At 47.7% G+C, this 20,875-nt stretch overlaps 1 protein-coding gene across 1 annotated transcript in view; it reads left to right on the forward strand.

Moving 5' to 3' along the window:
- Nucleotides 1–6,766: 6,766 nt before the first annotated feature.
- Nucleotides 6,767–20,875, forward strand: part of SCNN1B (sodium channel epithelial 1 subunit beta) — an 85,159-nt gene continuing 71,050 nt past the window's right edge. The window contains exon 1 of the mRNA XM_049903397.1: nt 6,767–6,877. The gene's annotated coding sequence lies outside the window, so the exon portion shown is untranslated. The remainder of the gene's footprint in view (nt 6,878–20,875) is intronic.

The following is a 20,875-nucleotide window of genomic DNA, read 5'->3' on the forward strand; positions in this document are numbered from 1 at the left end:
GAAGATTCCCGGATGTAACTGAAAACCTCAATAGCAAAGGCACAACATCTGTGTCCAGATCTTGCTCTTCCACAGGTCAAGGCCCCAGGACCTGATTACATTTTTCACCTGGGCAGTGGGGGGGAAGGATGGAAAGGTATGTGTTCTGAGTGGCTAGGTGAGCCCTGAGCGCCAGCCTGGCTGCGCCCTGTGTGACCTGGGGCTCTGTGGTTGGATTTCTGAGAACAAAGTAAAAACTGCCAGGCTTGGCAGAGCCTGAAGGCTTTTGTGGCAGCCTGGCCAGGCTACAGGGAAAGGCCAAGCCGAGGTGGTCTGGGCATCCTGGGGACGGAGGCCCCACACGCAAACGCCGGTGAGGCGGAAACGAGAGGGCTGGCTGAGTGTGAGACTCTGCTCGCACCAGGGAACTGACGATTATGGGGGAACCCCAGAGCCCATTTAGCGCCAAGCTCCAACCCACCACCAAGGCCAAGCAGGAATGGAAACCCAGCATAGCCACATCTCCTGATTGTCCATTTTCCAGAGAATCAGAAATTTGATTTTTATGCAATATTCCCAGATTTTTAAACATTGGTTCAAAAATTTTTAAAAATACCATGTGGTGGGACAAAACATGTTTGGAAACTGGAAAAAAGGGGATGTCCCCTCCCCCACCAACACGCATCAATCCAGGGATGCCGGTTTGTGACCTCCGAGGTTCACCAAAGCATCTAAGAACATGGACTTGGTTTCCAGAAAGACCTGGCTTTACAGCCAGCAAGCTGTTTGACCTGGGCAAGATCCTAGGTAACTCCAAGTCTAGTTTTTTTATCTGTAAAATGGGGAAAACAATAGAACTCGCCTCAGGAGGCTGTTTGGGAGGATAAAGGAGACAGCACTGGCCTGTGTACGGTTCAATAGATGTTTGTCCAACAGTCATAGTAGAGTAATGGAAGAGCAACAGGGGAGCAACTCAGGGCGACTCCATGTGTACCAGAGCAGAATTATGGTCCGTAGAGTTTTCAGTGTCTCATTTTTAGAAGTAGATAGCCAGGCCTTTCCTCTAAGGCACCTATGTGTAGTCTAGAACCTACAGCCTGTCCTCTGCTTAAGCACATTCAGGGTTTAAGGAGCTTCTCGAGATAGTCATTCAGCTTGTCAATATCTCTGTCCAAATGTGTCACTCTAAACTTAACTACAACGGTTGGTGGGATTATTTTCTCCCTTGATCGGCACCCTGAATCTTCATTCATGCTGCCTGGGTTGATACTAACTTTGGGGAACAGCATGTCACACACTCGGCCCACTCTCCTTGCAGACATCTTAAATGCCTAACTTGTAAGCTATGCCTGACTTGCCCTTCCCTTCCTTTGGGCCCCTGCCCAAAGCCAGGGCTTCCTATTTCATACTTACAGAGTTGCTTGTTTGAGCCTACCTGTAGGAGCTTACATTTGCTCTTGTTGTAATGTTGTCTTCTTAGTTTGGGGCTTGACATTCCAGTCTGTCGAGCTTCTATAAACAAATGTATTAGTTGTCCCTCCTGACTTCCTTCTTTTGCAGCTTGGAGAACATTTTCTCCAGAATCAGGAGTCTTTTGGTTGCGAGCAACAGAAACTCCAACCCAAAATGGCTTATGAAAAAAGGAAACTTACAGGCTCATGTACTTGAAATGTCTAAGAATAGGTTGCTTATAGGCTTCAGATATGGCTTGATATGGGTCAAATAATGATACCAGGACCTGGTTTCTCTCTGTCATCTTTCTGGGTGTATCCCACTCAAGCTCTTACAACCTATTCCTAGCTGCAGCTCCACATTTGAACAACTCTGAGGCCAGCGGGACTCCCTGAGAACTCAAAGATAAAATCTCTTCATGAGCCTTCATTGATAATGGTTAATCTGACTTGGGCCATATGCCCTCCCCTGAACTAATCAATCTCCCAAGAGGAATACAATGTGCTGATTGCTAGGCCTGGGCCCTATTAACCCTGACGGGGGTGGTGGTGAATGGAATCAACACTCCCAGGATCATACGGACTGAGGATGAGGACGTGAAGGTTAGCTCCGAGTTAAATCAGGCACTATCACCTAAAGTAGAATGAATGGCTACTCAGTGCTGCCTCCTCCCCAAAATGAGGAATAGTCATCTCGTCCTTTACGCAGTTAATTGTTTAAAATGGTGTTTATAAAGGTCAATACAGCTTCAACATCTAACACCCCATTGACTGCCAAGGTTGGCTTGGCTGGTCTTGGATCCCCTTTCAAATCTCATCATCTCCTGAAATTGCACAAACCTGATCAAAGAAAGCAGGAGGACAGTTCTTCCACAACAGTATAAAAATACTCAATAGGGGTTGGGTGTTTTTTTTTTTTTTTTTTTTTGGCCTTCACAGGCTTCCCAAGCTAGTCATGAACCCATCCAAACACAAATTCAGCCCAAGTGTCTTGATCTAGGAAAATACTTTTTTTTCTTTTGGCCAAATGATCTATCGTTCTAAACACCTGGCTAAAGTCCACGTGGACGCCCCCTAATATCCTTCAGACTAGAATCTATCAAAAAAGGGAAAGAAGCTAGTTCACTCTTCTAGAGCCAACCCAACGTAGACTAAACACACTCTGAGTTCACAATTGCTTAATAAATACCTTAAAATGTGTCAGCCTAACGCCAACCAGTCTGTAGCTCCTAGACAGCCCCAAAGCTCCAACTCCTCCATGTTAGAGATCATGACACGCAAGAAAAATATGTTGTTCGTGCAAAGGTGCCCAGTGCTACAGGGCAGGCACTCTGATAATGCTCAACCACAGAGCCTGGCCTGTTTTATATGATCCAAAAGAAGAACTCTCAAAGCTCCACTAACATGGCTTGGGTGGAACCATATGAAACTGCCATTTTGTCATTTCGTAGGAAAAAATAGGCAAATGTCAACAATTTCATAGGGTCACAATTGAATATATTAAGGCAGCAATTTTCAAAGTGTGTTTCATGGATTCCTGGAGGTCCTCGATATCCTTTCAAGAGGTACACAATGTCAAAATTACTTTTATAATACTAAGATATTATTTAGGGTCCCTGGGTAGTGCAAGGGGCCCTGTGGCACAGCGATTAAGCACTCAGCTGTTAACTGAAAGGTTGGTAGTTCAAACTCATCAGCTGCTCCTCAGGAGAAAGATGTGGCAGTCTGCTTCTGTAAAGATGACTGCCTCGGAAACCCTGTGGGGCAGTTCTACTCTGTCCTACAGGGTCACCATGAGTCGGAATCAACTCAACTGCAACAGGTTTAAAATGTGGTGCCAATGATTAGTAAGCACTCAGCTACTAGCGGAAAGGTTGGTGGTTCAAACCCACCCAGAGGCACCTCAGAAGAAGGGCCTGGTGATCTGCTTCTGAAAGGCCATAGCCTTGAAAACCCTGTGCAACACAGTTCTACTCTGCCCACCATGATGGCAACAGGCTTGGTTTGGGTTTTGATATGACGTTATTTGTCTTTTTCAACAAGTGGACATAGGCAGTGACGGTATAAAGCAATGGTGAGTACAACTATACGAAGCTGGAGTTCTTTCACTTTCTTCAATCAAAACCAACGTATTACAATTGACTGAATACAGAAGCAGATACGAGAATCTACTTGTCTTTTTTTTATTAAGCCAGACATTAAAACTATTCTCAAAAATGTTAAACAATACCATTCATTTTTTTGTTTGAGAAGTATTTTTCATAAAAGCACTTTATTTATGTTAACTTTTAATGGTTTTATTACTGTTATATTTTAATGAATTAATACATATTTGAAAGTTCCATTTTAGTTTCTAATATGGTAAGTATCAATAGACCTAAACCATGCAAGCAAAAACTTTCTGGGATCTTCAACTATTTTTAAAAATACAAAGGAGCCCTGAGACTAAAAACTTTATGAACTCCTTTATTGGGGAAATCTATGGAGAAATCTACATGAAATAAGGTGAAAACAATCAGAACAATAAGAAAACATGTAAGACTAGGGAGATGGCACTGAGGCTGGAGACCACAATGTTTTTTAGAAAGAGTGATTTTTTTTTAATATAGAAAAATACAAAGACTAATGCAGGGCCTTACCACCCACAAGTAAAAGTTGTAAACATTTTATAACATTTGCATTTAGTCTTTTCTTAAAATTAATTAATTACTAAACCTTCCAGCTAAAATTAGAATCTCTTTGGTTGCCATCCCGTCTCTGAACTCCACAGTCAACCACTACCATGAATTCCAGTGGTTTTCATCCAGGGTATGTATTTATAAATTCCTTTCAGTATATATAATTATTTTATGTGTTTTGAAACATTTCCACAAAATAATTCATAATGTACAAATTAGTCTGCTGCAAGTAAGCACACAGGCTCTGGATTAAGACTGCCTAGATTCAAAGTCTAGTTCTCACACTTCTTGGCTGTGTGACCTTGGGCAAGTTCCTCAACCTCTCTGTGCCACCATTTCCTCATACCTGCCCCACAGGGTTGTTGTGAGTTTTAATACATGCCAAGTGCCTAGAACAGGGCCTAGCACAGAGTACGCAGTAAAAATGTTTGTTCTTATTATTATTCCTATTCTCTTGCTTTTATCACTTGGGATTGAGAAGTCTATGAACATTCATATACACAGATGGGATATGTTCTTAAGTATTGCATAGTAGTCTGTCAAACTAACATTCCACATTTTATTTTACTATTTCTCTATTACAAATGATGGCAGTGATAAATTTTCTTCTACTCGTAAAGGTTCATAAATTTGTAGTGTCAAAAATCTTCCTGTTTGACTAGTTTTCTCTAGAAGGGCTCAGCCTCCCAACGGCAAACTCACCCTTTCAGAGGTGGATTCAGCCACCCAAAGGTGGGTTCAGCCTCCCAGAGGGGGAACTCGGCCTTCTGGTCGTAAATTCAGTCTCTACAGTAGGAAGAACGATGAGCTCCCAAATACGTCTATGTTCTAAACCCCAGAACCTGTGAATACGTTAGGTTACATGGCAAAGTGGAATTAAAGTTACTAATCAATTGACCTTGAGATGGGGAGGTTTTCCTGGCTTATCAGGGTGGGCCCAATGGCAAGAGTCCTTATCAGTGGAAGGTAGACGAGAGAGAATCAGGGTGATGGCAGCACTGACTTTGAAGATAGAGGAGGAGCCACAAACCAAGGACTGCAGGCTGCCTCTATAAACTGGAAAAGGCGAGAAAACAGATTCTCCCCTAGAGCCTCCAGAAGGAGCACAGCCTTGCCGACCCATTGTAGGACTTCTGACCTCCAGAACTGTTGCGTTATTAGTTGCCGTCGAGTCGGTTCCAACTCGTGGCAACCACATGTGTGCAGAGTGGAAGTGCTCCACAGGGTTTTCAATGACTGTGACCTTTTGAAGGAGCCCCGGTGGCACAGTGATTAAGCACTCAGCTGTTAACCGAAAGGTCAGCAGTTTGCACCCACTAGCCACTCCACGGGAGAAAGATGTGCCAGTCTGTTTCCGAACAACCTTGGAAATCTTATGGGGGCAGTTCTACCTTATCCTACAGGGTTACTATGAGTCGGGAACAACTCCACGGCAATGGGAATGACCTTCTGAAAGCAGATTCCCAAGTGCCTCTAGGTGGGTTCAAATCACCAACATTTCAGCTAGAAGTAGACTGCTTAACCATTCATGCCACCCAGGGACTCCTCCAGAGCTGTGAGAGAATAAATCTGGGTTGTTTTAAGCCACTATGTTTGTAGTCATTTGTTACAGCAGCTGTAGGAACCTAATACAGCCTAGGAGGGGCAGGCTCAGACACTGGGGCTTTGCCATGCACATGTGAGATGAAGAGCCATGTGTTAGGGATGTGGGCAAGGAAGTGGTTGAAATGACAGACTTGGAACCTCAGCTGGGTGGGAAGAGAAGGCAGAAGGGAGGGAAGAAGTGGAGAGATTAGAAGATGCAGGAGGGCGAGGGCCTGGCAAAGCGCGTGAGGACAAAAAGCAGATGCACTGGGTGTCCCTGAGTGGGGGAACCAGAGGCCCAACCACCAGGTGGGCTGTTTGAATTTCCAGTTCGGAGGTGGGGCCCTAGTTCAGGGGATGACAGCGATCCAGGGAGTGGCCTCGGAGTGGGTGGCTGAGGCCTAGGGAAGAAGTCACTGGGAAAGCTGAGATGAGAGAATTCAGAGGTCAGGGCGGGGTGCAGGGACATTGCTGGGGAAATCAGCTGCCTCTGCTGAGCTCCCTAAAATTCCCCACTTGCCCAAAAGATAATCCGTGCCTGCGGGGGTGTGAGTGTCAGGGGGTGCGGTTGTACAGGTGCTGATATGTTTGCATGAGGGGGACATGTACACGTGTGGGTGAGATAAAGTGTTCATATATGTGGTATGTATGTGTAGGAGGAAGGTGGGGGACATGTTTGGGAGGCGTCTGTGTGTACACATTTGTAGCACGCGTACGTTTGTGTGGAGGGAGAATGGGGTGTGTGTGCACATGGGGGACACGTGTTGGGGGCTCATGGGCAGTGCTGTGTGTAGGTATTTGTAGCATGTGGAGGTATGTGTGGAGGGAGAACGGGATGTGTGTACAGGTGGAGGGTGTTATGTGGACATGGCATGTGCGTATGAGTGAGTGTGGGGGCTGAGGATGAGTAAGGGGCCCCGAGGCCGCTGACTGCAGGCGCCCAGGCAGTGGGGACCCGCCGCCGCGGCGCCCGACAAGCTCCGCCAGGGCGCTCCGGGGCTTCCCCGTCGCCGCGCCGCCCTCCTGCCCCCGCCGGCTCCCGCCCTCCGCCCGCCCTTCCCCCTGCCGGCGTTCGCTCCCAGCCCGACGCCAGAGCCACTCGGCAGCCGCCGCTTCCCCCTCCGGACGTCGCCGCCGCCGCCCTCAGCGCGCATCCGAGCCGCCCCGAGCCGCCACCGAAAGCAGGTACGACAGCGACCCTGGCGCGCGCGGCGGGGCGGACGTCCGGCAGCCCGCCCGCGCCCCGCACCAGGGCGCCCGCCCGAAGCCCCGCGTCCCCGAGCCCGGCGGGCCGTCCTTCGGCTCGCTCCCTCCCGCCACTGTCCCGGCCTCAGTTTCCCACGGGAGGGCGCCTGGGTGCTGGTCTGTGGCGCTGCGCTGGCGGCACTGCTGGGGCCCAGCCGTGGGGCTGAGCCGTCCGGGGTCGAGGGTCAGGACTGTAAGGGTGGGGGGCGGGGCGAGGGCCCTAGGGGAGTCGGGACGGCAGAGAGGGCTGCACAGTCCTTGGCATGGAGAAGGTGGAGTGAGATATTGGTTGAGATGACGATATCGAAGCTTGAGAGCGTGTACTACGTGCTAGGCGCCGTGAAGCCTGACACTGTATTCAAAATACCTGATTTGACCCACGCAACATCCCTGTCAGGTGGGATCTTTTGGTATTCCCATTTTACAGAAGCGAAAACTGAGGTTACTAGGGGTGGGAAAGCTTCCCTCGGTCCCAGGCAATAGTTGCTGAGCACAGATTTGAAGCCAGCCAGTCTGACCCCAGAGCTTACCTCTGAGCCTTCTCTGTCAGCCCCACGCCGGGGAACTTGGATTTGGTCACTAAATGCCCCCCTTTGGTGCTGGGGAGGAGGCCAGATCTGAACCCCCTTCAGCCTATCCCCCTGAAGGTTCTGTAGTTCGTCCAGAGAATGTCCTATGGCTTAGGTGTGCTGGGGGAGAGGAGGAGGTTGGGAACAGGGTGTTTGGAGAAAGAAACTGAGGCACTGAGAGCATCTCCCATCCACATTAGGTACAACAGCTTCCCCCGCCACCATCACTAGGTTGTGGAGGCAGAACAGCCAAGCCTGGCATTGTCCCCCAGCAGTCTGGCCCTCAGAGGAGGGGGAGGGTGTTTTTTCTGAATGCTCCCCACAGTCTAAGGATTTCTGTGGCCCCGACCTCCATGAATGACCCAACCTACCTGCCCACTGAATTGTTTAAGTACATGAGGACTACCTGGATCTGTTCTGCTTTTTAAAAGTGAGAACAGTATAGAGGACACTTAATTCCCCTATGTCTATAACCTTCCAGATGTAACCATCTTCATAATTTGGGGTGCTCCTTCTAGATCCTTCCCTACACTTATACAGTCATAGTATATGTACCCATAGGACATATGTAAAATACATACTATTGTAATGGGTGGGTGTTTTAATAGAAATGGTATCATCCCTTCATATCATTCTGAAACTTGCCCCTCCCCGTTATCATTTCTTTGTGAGTTATCCGTTTTGCTGCCTTTAAATCTAGCCTAGTTATTTTAACTGCTGCATAGTTTCCCCCCGCCCCCAGTTATGCCTACTGATGGGCAGTTAGGCTGTTAAATTTTTGTGGACTGGTTTTTATTTCAACTTCTTCTGTAAGTTAACATCTCAGGCTTAAGTAAGGTTTCCTTTTCTTTGTCCTAAACTTACTTCCAGGATTTGGATTTGAAAGACAAGACTCCCCCTCCCCCATTGCACACACACATACCCAAGTGCACACACACCTATCCACACATGAACGTGCACATGCACATGTGTGTGCATATTTACATACACATACACACGCGTTCACTGGCATATACATGGGTAAACACACAGGCATACACATGTGTAAACACACAGGCATACACATATGGGCATGTGCACACACGTACACACATGCACACCCATACACATTTATATGTACACACAGACATACAAATGCATGGGGCACCCACATGCACACAGATCTATGCACACTTGTATGAAGACACACATACACATGTATACAAAGCATTGGCATGCATACATACACATGTATACAAAGCAGTCAGATGCACACATACACATCTGTACACACGCATGGGCATGCGTGCACACACATACACATATACGTGCACATGCATGTTCACATGCCCACAAACACCCTGCTATCCTGTATGTGACAGAGGACAAACACCACACCCTCTATGGCTCCAGTCTCTGCTGATCTCAAAGGCCTGGGACACAGCCACACCACAAGCTCTGCCTGTCCAGGTCCCAGTGGGCAAAGGTGTTCTCTAGATGCCTTCCTTCCTCTCCCCCTCCAGAGGGAGTCGAGAACCACGTGCTTCAGGCTGGGGTGTCCAGAGTCCTATTTGTATACCACAGACTTCCCAGTCCAGGCTGTAGCTTAAGTTTCCCCAGGACGCACGATAGAGCCATCAAGAGTTTAGTGGAATGCCTGGTAACAGCTGGGTTGGTGCAACACTGCTGGGGGGCTAGACTCAGAGCCACTTCCATAACAAGCCCAGCCCCACCGCTTCCCAGCTCAGCTGAGCCGCTTCCCCTCTCTAAGCCACAGTTTTCACATTAGTGAAACGGAGATGATGATAATAGCTACTTCTCAAAGCTGTTGAGCTGATTCAGTGGGACCACGCAAACAACTCGTTTAGGGTATCGTCTGCACTTGGTAAGCAGGAAGTCTTGTCACTACCAGGCAGGTGAGACCCAGAGATGATCCTGGGGCAGGGGTGACACTCAGAGCCACTGTTTGGAACACTATTTAGGGACCCATTTACGGACCCCAAGTGCAGGCCAGTGAGTCTAAGAGCTAGGTGGGAGGGGAGGATGAGATTTCTGCTTCAGTGCTGAGCCCCGCTCACCATGGAGTCCAAAAAGTGCCACACGTGTTTACAAAGGGCAGGCTGTGTGCCTGGCCTTGAGGGAAGCTCTGCTGATGCAGAGACAAGGAGCCAAGGCCCCCACCCTGGAGATACATGAGACAGCAGAGATCTCAAGGGAGGCTTTTGTGAGGCTCGTAAACCACTGCTGTCAGTCAGTTCTGACTCAACACGACCCTGCGGGACAGAGAACTAACTGCTCATAGGGTTTCTGAGGCTGGAAATCATTACGAAAGCTGGCTGCCACATCTTTCTTCCACAAAGCAGCTGGTGGGTTTGAACCACCTGTTGGTTAGCAGCCGAGCACTTTAACCGCTGCCCCACCAGGGCTCCATGAGGTGCATCTCATTGGAGACCAAACCCACTGCTGTGGAGTCAGTTCTGATCAGAGCAACCCTATAGGACACAGTAAAACTGCCCTATAGGGTTTCCATGGAGCAGCTGCTGGATTCAAACTGCTGACCTTTTTGTTAGCAGCCAAGCTTTTAACCACTACGCCATGATTTTTTTTTTAAATGGGAGATTTCACATAAAACTCCATATTTCTGGATCCTCTTGAAAAGCCAGAAAAGCTGACAACTCCAGGCCCAACATTCACACAGAGCAACATTGAGCCGGAACTGGGTCATGGCTGCCCCCTTAGATGGAGCAGACACCCTCTAGGGCACCTCTGTCCCCACCTGGCCCACACCGCATTCAGAATGAAACTACCCCTCATTCATAAAGGGCTGTATAATATAAAAGCTAATAACACAGATTCCACAGCCAGACTCTGTATCCCAGCTCTGCCATACATTTGTTGTGTTGTCTCAGACAAGTTGCTTAGCCTCTCTGTGACTCTATTTCCCCATGTGTATAATGGGAATAATAACATCTGCCTCAAAGGGTTGTTTTGGATGTTAAATGAGTCAGTACATGTAAACCTCTTAAAACAGCGCTTGGTGTATTGTAAATACTAAGTGTTGACGATGCTGCTGCTGCTAATGACAATATTAGCTGCATGGTCCCTAACCAACCAAACCAAACCCACTGCCATCGAGTCAATTCTGACTCATAGTGACCCTATAGGACAGAATAGAACTGCCCCATAGAGTTTCCAAGGAGTGCCCGGTAGACTCGAACTGCCAAACTTTTGGTTAGCAGCCGTAGCACTTAACCACTACCCCACCAGCGTTTCCCATGGTCCCTACAGCAGTGCAATTTGTACTCCAAGCACAGTAAATGCTGTGGAAACAAAGATGAGGGAGAAAGGAAAGAAAGCAACACTTTGAACCCCTTCGACAAATAAGATGCTGCAATCCTAGATACTTCTGCCTACGGGCAGGAAAGGAACAATATTTTAAGGAAAGAGACAGAAAGGAAGGAGCTTCTAAGGTGGGTTTTGAAGGACGGAGAGGAGTTCTTCTGGAGCAATGGAATGAGAAGGGCATTCCATGCAGAGGAAGTAGCCTTTACAGAGACTTGGAGGCATGACCAAGTGGGGTGTGTTTAGGAAATGACAAGTAGTCCAGTGTGAATTTGAGTAGGAGGAAAGGCAGGAAGATGAATCTGAAAGGACAGGAAAGGACTTTGAGACCATGATGAGTCTTGAAGCAGGAAAGGAGACAAGCATTTCTTGAGCACCAATTGTGTGCCTGTGTTTTTACAATCACTACCCCTGTAGTTCTCATGATATCCTCGGGAATCATGCGATGCACATTTTATAAACAAGTTAGGTGGAGGCTCAGGGCAGGTAAGCTATTTGCCCAAGATGACATAGTGGATCAGTGACAAAGCTGGGGTCATACCCCAGATCCATCTGATTGTAAAGCCTGTGCACCCTCTCTGAGCCTCAGTTTTCTCACCTGTAGAGTGATTATTGTTCTTGTTTGGTGCCGTCGAGCCGCTTCTAACTCATAGCAACCCTATGTATAACAGAACAAAACGTTGCCCAGTCCTACGCCGTCCTCACAACTGTTGTTATGTTTGATTGTTGCAGCCACTGTGTCAATCCTCTCATTGAGGGTTTTCCTCCATTTCGCTGACCCTTTACTTTACCAAGCATGGTGTCCTTCTCCAGGGTCTGGTCCCTCCTGATAACATGTCCAAAGTACATGAGACAAAGTCTTACCATCCTTGCTTCTAAGGAGCATTCTGGCTTTACGGAAGCAGACTGCCACATCTTTCTCCCACAGAGAGGCTAGTGGGCTCAAACCACCTACCTTTTGATTAGCAGCTAAGTGTTTCACCACGGTGCCACCAGGGATCCTATTGTAAAGTGGGGAAAGTACTAATAATACGTGCTGCGTAGGTTTGTTGTGAAAATTCAGTAAGAGAATGAACACATAGCCCTAAGCATAGTACCTGGTACAAGACAAAAAAAAAAAAAAAATGTGCACCTAAATCTGAGCAATTGTTGTTTTTATTGGAATAAGGCCTAGTCTACTGGGTCTCAAAGTGTAGTCCCTAAATCAGCAGCATCGACATTACCTAGGAACCTATTAGAAATGCAAAATTAGAAATGCAAATTCTCAGGCCCTCTGAAGACCTGTGAATCTGAAACTGAGGTGGGGCCCAGCAATCTGTATCTTAACAAGCCCTCCAGGTGATTCTGATGCAAGCTCAAGTTTGAGAACCATGGCCTAGAAAAAAACTTTAAAGTGTGGTCTCCTCCAGCCACCTGTATCTATTTAACAGTAGAAGAAAGGGTGAGTGGTAAGAATGTTGTCCTTAGCAAAGACCCAAAGTAGATAGAGTATCTAAGACAAAAGCATGACCCCCTCAGCCCTGGAGACAGGAAGAAACCTTTTCATTACAGATAGGAAAGTTGCCAAGCATAGTGGAGTTCCCAGGGGTTATTAGTCTTTAGAACTTGCTCGCCTTCCTAGTCTTCCTAGTTTTGCACCTTGTGGGCCTGGAGCAAAATTCTGACTTCCAGACAACCTGTTTCTTATTGGAGGCTGCCCCAGGCATCTGAGCTCCCCCTGCCCTCCACCCCCAAAACCCCCTCCACTCCCCACCACACACAAAAGTTTGTTTCTAGAGGCCCCTCCATGCCTGGGGCCCTTGGCCCCCATGAAAACATGTGCCTGGGCACAAGTCTTGAACAGTGGGGAATGGGCCCGTGACTCTGCAGAGAGGACAACTAAGGAAGCCCCAGGTCAAGTGACAAGGAGGTCGGGGAGGATCACATCCTGCAGAGGACCTCCAGTCAAGAAGCAGTCCCTCTTCACATCCTCTTCAAAGCACTGACCAAGAGAGGGAAACTTATGGATAGAAGCAAGCCTTTAAGATTGCTAAGTCTGCCTACATAAAAATTTATATAGTTTACATGACCAAAAAAATACCATAAGCCAAGTACAGAGCAGTAAATTACTTAATAAGGTCCTTATAGCCCTAGTCTTTGTGACTCCTACACAATGATTGAGTGAAACTATGCAAATAAGGTATATGAAACCCATGATGGTTAAGGTTATGTGTCAACTGGGCTGGGCTATGATTTTCAGTGATTTGGGAGTTATGTAATGATATAATTTGGTAGTTAGGTAATGATGTAGTCATCTTCCATTTTGTGATCTGATGGTTGGTAAATCCAGAATCTGCAGGTCAGGCACAGGCTTATGTCCCAAGAACTGGAGGTCAGACAACAAGAAGAGTGCAGGGTTGAGAAAGAGAGCGAGTTTTGCCTCAACAGCCATTTATATACTGGAGGCAGGCCACACCCCCAAGGAAACTCCCCTTTCAACTGATTGGCTGTTCATATCAGATCACAAAATGGAAGATGATTACATAGTGTCTGCCAAACCACTGAGAATCATAGCCTAGTCAAGATGACACATAACAGTGACCATCACAGGTAGGAATACACAAAAGATGCAACAGTTCTTAACCTGGGGCCTGTTTACCTAAAGAGATTCAAATCCTTCTCTGCTGCTTATTAGCTGTGTGACCTCAGGCAAGTTACTTAACCTCTCTGAGCTTCCCTCTTCTAAACAGATGATAATAATTCTTAACTTCATTGAGGGTATTGGGAGGATTAGATGTGTCAAGTTCTTAGAACAGTGTTCACCACACAGAAAGTCCTAAATAAACAGTAAAGAAATGGTGTCCTAGCCCTGGGCTGAGCTGAACCTGGAGAAGTTCCCTGGTTGGGAGATGGCTTGGGGAGGCAGAAGGCAGGTTAGGATGCCCAGCTGATGGGGATGGGACAGTGAGAGACTGAGGCTCTGAGAGGTCCTGGGACTCTGCAAGGGGCCACACAGCAGTAACAATAGAACTGAAACTCAACCCCAACTTTCTCCTCCTCCCCATGCCTCCAGGACTGGGAGAGTCTTGAGGATTTGGGGAGGGGAAGGCTTGGAGGCCACCAGTCTCAATGAACATGGGCCTGTCCTTGCAGGTCTCTGGAACAAATCCAGGCAGGTTTGTTTCTTCCTGCTGAGATGGGGAGCCCACTCCTGAGCCTCAGTCTGAAAGGAGAGCTAAGATCTAGGAAGTCTAGTGTACCCTCCCAAAACAAACTCCCTCCACCTATAGCCCCATTCCTGAAATTTCCCCCTGGGTGTCTCCTGGTTGAATGGCACCCTCTCTTCCCTCCCCCAAGGGAGGGATCACCCTTGTCCTTCCTCAGTGGTTTGCACCACAGTGAGGAGTTGGATGGATAGAAGGAGTTGTGGTGGGTTTGGTTAGTGAGAGAGACCACAAAGAACCTTTGAGGGCCTGAGGCTGTGGACCTGAAGGCCGCCTTCGTAGGGTAGTGTTTTAAAGATTAGGGGGAAAAAGTAAAATGTTTAGAAACATGCCTGGCATGTTGTGAGTGCTCATTAATGGAGAGAGAGAGAGAATCAGAGAGAGACAAGCAGTCAGGGAGAAAGACAGAAAGGAGAGAAAGGCAGAGCCAGCAAGAGACTGAGTAGAAAGAGAGACATGATAGACAAAGAGACAGAGAGAGACAGGGAGGGAGAAAGGGATAGGAAGAAAGTGGCAGAGAGCCACGTAGAACAAGAGGGAGGGAGAGCCAAGGAGGGAGAACAAGAACTAAGGCGGGGTGGGAGGGCAGTGGCATCACTAGGAGGGTGCAAGGGGTGCAGACTGCACGGCATGACACTGTCAGAGGGGGCAACACCAAAATGACTGTCTGTAACATTTTTGTGCAGTGTTTCAGCAGCAATTTATTATTTTTTATAAAAACACTCCTATAGTTATAACAACAAAGATATTTTTCATAAGCCCAGTATACCTACAAGGCTAAAACTCTGTACTAATTTACTTTTTGAACCTTGGGTAATGTGCTCCGGTCAGGACTGTCATTGTTACCCAGTTACAAGGACTCTTCGAATCACATGGCTTCGTCTACACGCTACCAGCACACGCTGTTGTTTTTGTTGTTGCCAGTGTTTTTATGGTCGCTGATTTTGTCAAATTTTCTGGTGTTTTAGCTGTAATATTGTGGTGATTAGTGTTTGTGAACCTATATCAATAATCTTCTGGGGAATGAAGTAGTAATTAAAGGAAAAGGAGAAAAATCATAAAAGGCTTCCGCCGAGTTACTCGTCATGTTGTGACTAATAATGCTGTCATTCAATATAGAAAGATTTTGCAAAGCAATTTTGTTGTTAGTATTTCTGTAATCTAAGAAATATTTAAGCAATTTACAACTATACTTATTACATATTATTCTATGATTAAAATTGATAATAAACATTATTAAGGATTCTATATGGTCTGGTACGGGAAGAGGTCCATGGTGGGGGTGACACCAACCCTAGTGATGTCACTGGGGGAACCAAAAGCCAGAAAGAAACAGCAGCCATGGTCAGTCCAGGGCAGAGACCCCTGCCTCCAGCACCCACCCCACCATGTCCCCTCCCCAGTCTCAGTCGGGGGGGGGGGCGGGGACAGAGGCTGGCCTGTCACAAAGCCGCTCTTGGAGGCTGACCCTGGGAGGAGGAAGGTTTGTATTATTCCACACCGTGGAGGCAGGGCCTTTGCCTGGCCTGGGGAGATTTCTGTCCCAAAGCAGCAAGCCCAAGGCTTAGATGCCAAAAGCCCCAAAACTACAAAAAAAAAAACCAAAACCCTCCTTGCCATGGAGTCAATTCTGGCTCATAGCAACCCTGTAGGACAGGATAGAACTGCCCATCGGGTTTCTAAGGTGGTAAATCTTGACAAAAGTAGGCTGCCACATCTTTCTCCCACAGAGTGGCTGGTGGGTTCGAACTGCTGACCTTTTGGTTAGCACCCAAGTGCTTAACCACTGCGCCACCAGGGCGCCTTAATTTTCCTCCTCAGAGAGGCAGTGTGTCTAACAGTTAAGAGTTTGGGAAATAGGCAGGCTGGAGTTAGAACTCAGCTCCATATGACCTTGGACGAGGTACCCCAACCCATGTTTGTCAGTAGGTGGGGTGGGTGAGTGCATGTGTGTGTGCACAGAGCCCGGAATCGTGCCTGCGACTGCTCTGATTAACTCCAGAAATGCTCCTGTGCTTTCTTCTCCCGCTTCCAGAAGGGATGAGGGCCAGGAGGAGAGGCCTGGGCTGAAAAGCCAGAAACCTTTACCTGCAGAATTCAGGGAAAGTTGAAAGATCAGTATCCGGCTTGAACATGTATGCATCCAGGAAAGGGGCCACGTTCAAGTGGAGAGCAAACCAGCTCGTTGCAACTTGTCAGTGGATGGAGCAGGAGCTGGGTTGGGCTGGGTCCTCACCCCTCCCTGACCCTTCTGGCACCCAGTGACAGCAGGTGGGCAGCCAGGCCAAGGGATGATGGGCCCATTGGGCAGATCCCCATCCCAAGAAGACAGAACCTGGAAGCAGACCTGAACTAGGGGAGGGGTCCCGACACATTCCCAGTGTATGTGTGGGCAGAGACAGAATGCCTCCTTTTCTCTAATAGAAAGCAGTTTTCTCTTTGCAATTCATTCATTCATCCAATTGATATTTGGGGGGAGTGTCCCTGAGTGCTACAACCCTAGTTCACAAGAATGTCAGCTAGTGGTTCCTTTGTTCACTGCTGTAGTCTAGCTCCCAGTAGGTACTCAATGAGTATTTGTGGAATGGATGAATGAGTGATGGATGGGTGGATGAGTACTAAGCATTCAGTCACGTACTGGAGGTGCAGTGGTGAGCAAGCCACGTCTCTCAGCCCCCAAGAGACTCCTGAGCCTACCACCCCAGCCTCCTCCCATCATTCCCCCCACTCACTCCCACTCCTGATTCCCAATGGGCTGGGTAGGGTTATATTCTTGTTGCATCTTTTCTTTTCTCTCTCTTTTAATAATATTTTATTTGTTTAAGGTGAAAATTTACACAGCAAATTAGGTTCACATTTAACAATTTCTATGTAAATTATTCAGTGATATTGGTAACATTTTTCATAATGTGTCATCATTCCCATTCATTCCATTTCTCGTTGCATCTTATGATCTAGTTGACTAAGAGCTAGGCCCTGGGGACACTTCCCCCCAGAAGAATTTGCACATGCCAGGAATTTCCCAGCGTTTGGAGACTGCTCCAGGTGTCCTTCTACACTAGGTCAGACAGCTCCAAAGAGCATGTCATTCACTCATGGAGGTGTGACCACTCCATCTGAGGACCATGTTGTTTGGTTTGCCTTATGCACAGGGACGAACTGGCTTTAGTTTCTCAGTTGTTGTTGTTTTCCATTATGCTTTAGGTGAAAGTTTACAGAGCAAATTAGTTTTCCATTAAACAAGTTAATATATATATTGTTTTGTGACATTGGTTGCCAACCCTGTGATGTGTCATCTCTCTCCCCTTCTCAACCTCAGGTTCCCCATTTCCATTCATCTAGCTCTCCTGTCCCCTGCTGCCTTCTCATCCTTGCCCCTGGGCTAGTGTGCCCATTTAGTCTCATATATGTGGTTGAGCTATATGTGATATTGTTTGTTTTATAGGCCTGTCTAATCTTTGGCTAAAGGGTGAATTTCAGGAGTGACTTCGGTACTGAGTTAAAAGGGTGTCTGGGGGCCATACTCTCAGGGTTTCTCCAGTCTCTTTCATTCAGTATGTCTGGTCTTTTTTTGTGAGTTAGAATTTTGTTCTACATTTTTCTCCAGCTCCGTCCAGGACCCTCTATTGTGATCCCTGTCAGAGCAGTCGGTGGTGGTAGCCAGGCACCATCCAGCTGTGCTGCACTCAGTCTGGTGGAGGCTGTGGTAGTTGTGGTCTGTTAGTCCTTTGGACTAGTCTTTCCCTTGTGTCTTTCATTTTCTTCATTCTCCCTTGCTCCAGACGGGTTGGGACCAGTAGACGTATCTTAAATGGCCACTCGCAAGCTTTTAAGACCCCAGACGCTACTCACCAAAGTAGGATGCAGAACACTTTCTTAAGAGACTGTGTTATGGCAGTTGAGCTAGATGTGCCCCAAGACCATGGTCCCCAGCCCTCAGCCCAGTAACTCGGTTCCTCAGGGAGTTTGGAGGTGTCTGTGGAGCTTCTGTGACCTTGCCTTGGTCAAGTTGTGCAAGACTTCCCCGGTATTGTGTACTGTCTTACTAGTTTCTCTTTCAACACATAATATAGTTTGTCAAATAAATGCTGACGGAGCCAAGGTGGCTTCCTCCCCTGTAGTAATAATAAAGATACAGGCAGCATTTTCAGAGTACACATTTCAAGCCAGACACATACATTATCTCACTGAGTTTCTTTCAGTAACCAGAAGAAGTAGGTGCAATTATTATTCCCATTTTACACACAGGGAAGCTGAGCTCTCTCACTGCTGGATTTCATTGTGTTCTTGCAACCTATCCCCCACCCCCCAAAAAACTTAAACAAGTTGCCATTTAATTGATTCTGAGTCATGGTGACCCCATGTGTATCAGAATAAAACTATGCTTCACAGAGTTTTTAATGGCTGATTTTTTGGAAGTAGAGCTCCAGGCCTTTCTTACGATGTGCCTCTAGGTAGACTTGAACCTCCAACCTTTCTGTTAGCAGCTGAGCACATTAACTGGTAGCACCACTCAGGGACACTAATCCTTGCAAGGCCTGGTGAAATAAACCAAAACCAAATCTGTTGCTGTCGAGTTCATTGGTTATATGCTTGGCTGCTAACCAAAACATCAGCAGCTCGAACCCACCAGCCGCTCCTTGGGAGAAAGATGAGACAGTCTGCTTCTGTAAAGATTACAGCCTTGGAAACCTTATGGGGCAGTTGTACTCTGTCCTATAGGGTCGCTAGGAGTCAGAATCCAGTGAAACAGGTGGGGTAATTGTCCGCATTTTACATTTGGAAAAATAGGATCAGAGGTGTTACGTAACTTGTCCAAGGTCACACAGAGATAGCAGTGGCAGGTGGGGCTAGGATTTAGACCCAGGCAGTCTGACTGCAGAGCCCACTTTCTTCTCTCCACCCTGCCTCTCCTTGACTCCCCCATGTCATCTGAGAGGCCAGCATGGAAGAGGAGTGGGAATTTTTGCTCTGCGATACGGTTTTCCAAGACCTTGCTTCACCTGCAGCCAAGTGGAAGGTTTCAGCTTTTCACTCTTCCAGGAACCACCTGAGTCACGGTGAAGATCCTTATCTCCTCCAACAAAGACGCCAAGGCCCGAGCCTAGCTTTGGAATCAGCCCCTGGCTTTCATGAACTTCAGAGTCTCAGCTCCAAGTCTCCCTGGAGGCCTGGCTTTCTTCCATCAGATGGCCTTCCAGGAGCCAAGGAAGCCCATGGAGCCTGGGTCTCCCTCCCAAGGACTCAGTTCCAAAGCCAGCTGCTGTGCCAGCCAGACCCTTCCACCAGGTAGAAAACACATGGCTTGGGCCCACGTCCCTGAGAAGCAAAGCTGGGTTTCAGAGGTCGGTGGGAAGTGGAGATTCAGCAGGAAGGGTCAGGAGAGAAAAACGTCACTCCTTTTTTTTTTTTGTCTCTGACTCATGCCTTTAACCTGGGTTTGAGGAGGAGGGTGTTTACTTAATAAACTCCAGCACAGTGGAACCTACTCTGGAAGTGAGTCTGTGGTTTAGAGAACCCAGCTGACCCATCATTTACAGAGTGCTTACTATAGAACAGGCACCAGGAGCAATGCTATGCCTGAGTTATCTCATTTAATCTGCACAATAACTCTATCAAGTAGGTACATCATCATCACCTCGTCCCCACCATTATCAACATCATCATCACCACTCCCCCACTATCACTACCACCACCATCGTCACTATCACTAACACCATCAGTCACCACCACCACCATCATCACCGTCATCACCACCATCACCATCATCATCACCACCACCACCATCACCACCACCATCACCATCATCACCATGCCCACCATCACCACCACCATCATCACCACCACCACCATCATCACTATTGTCATCATCACCATCATCACCATGCCCATCATCACCACCACCATCATCCTCACCACCACCATCATCATCACCACCACCACCACCGTCACCATCATCACCACCACCACCATCACTATTGCCATCATCACTATCATCACCATGCCCACCATCACCACCACCATCATCACTATCACTAACACCATCAATCACCATCACCACCATCATCACCATCACCACCACCATCATCACCATCACCACCACCATCATCACCATCACCACCATCATCACTACTGTCATCTCACCATCACCACCATCATCTTCATCATCACTAGCAGCAGCATTATGGTCCCCCACATGGCTTCCCAGACTCAAGACCCAATCTACAGGTGGGGAAACAGACCCAGAAGACATGATGCATCCCCTAGAAAGATGGTTAAGGGTTTGGGCTGTAAAGCCTGAAGGATTCAAATTAGCTCTGCCACTTTCTAGCTGTGTGGCTTTGGGCAAGTGGTCTAACCTCTCTGAACCTCAGAGTCCTCTTCTGTAAAATGGGATGATCACAGTTCCTGCCTCGTAGGGTCAAATGAGCTAATACATGTAAAGGGCTGGCTCAGGGCCTGGATCAAATCGTAAAAGTAAAACAAACACAAGGAAAACATTCTGGCAAGGGGAGCAGCCTTTAAGGGAATAGCTTGGGGCATTTGGTTGGGAGTTCCCAGCCGTGCTGGATGGTGAGAGGCAGGTGTTGCCTAGCGTGGGAACTGGCACTGGAGGGCCAGCACAGGGAAGCTTGGGGGCAGGACTGGAGAGACCACTGAAGAGTCCTTCTTTCTTCTCAAGGAGCCAGGGCGTGGAGAGGTGGGAGGGGTGCTTTTTGCCAGGAGTAGGGCTGAGAGTTCAGAGCTAGAGCCAGGATCCTTCCAGTCTGAGGGAGATTAGGGAGTGGGATTTTTTTCCAAGCTGATGGAGGAGGTCCCAGGAAGAGCCAGCCATTCCCTGCCCC

Source organism: Elephas maximus, chromosome 12 (genome assembly GCF_024166365.1).
Source record: "Elephas maximus indicus isolate mEleMax1 chromosome 12, mEleMax1 primary haplotype, whole genome shotgun sequence".
Lineage (NCBI taxonomy): Eukaryota > Metazoa > Chordata > Mammalia > Proboscidea > Elephantidae > Elephas > Elephas maximus.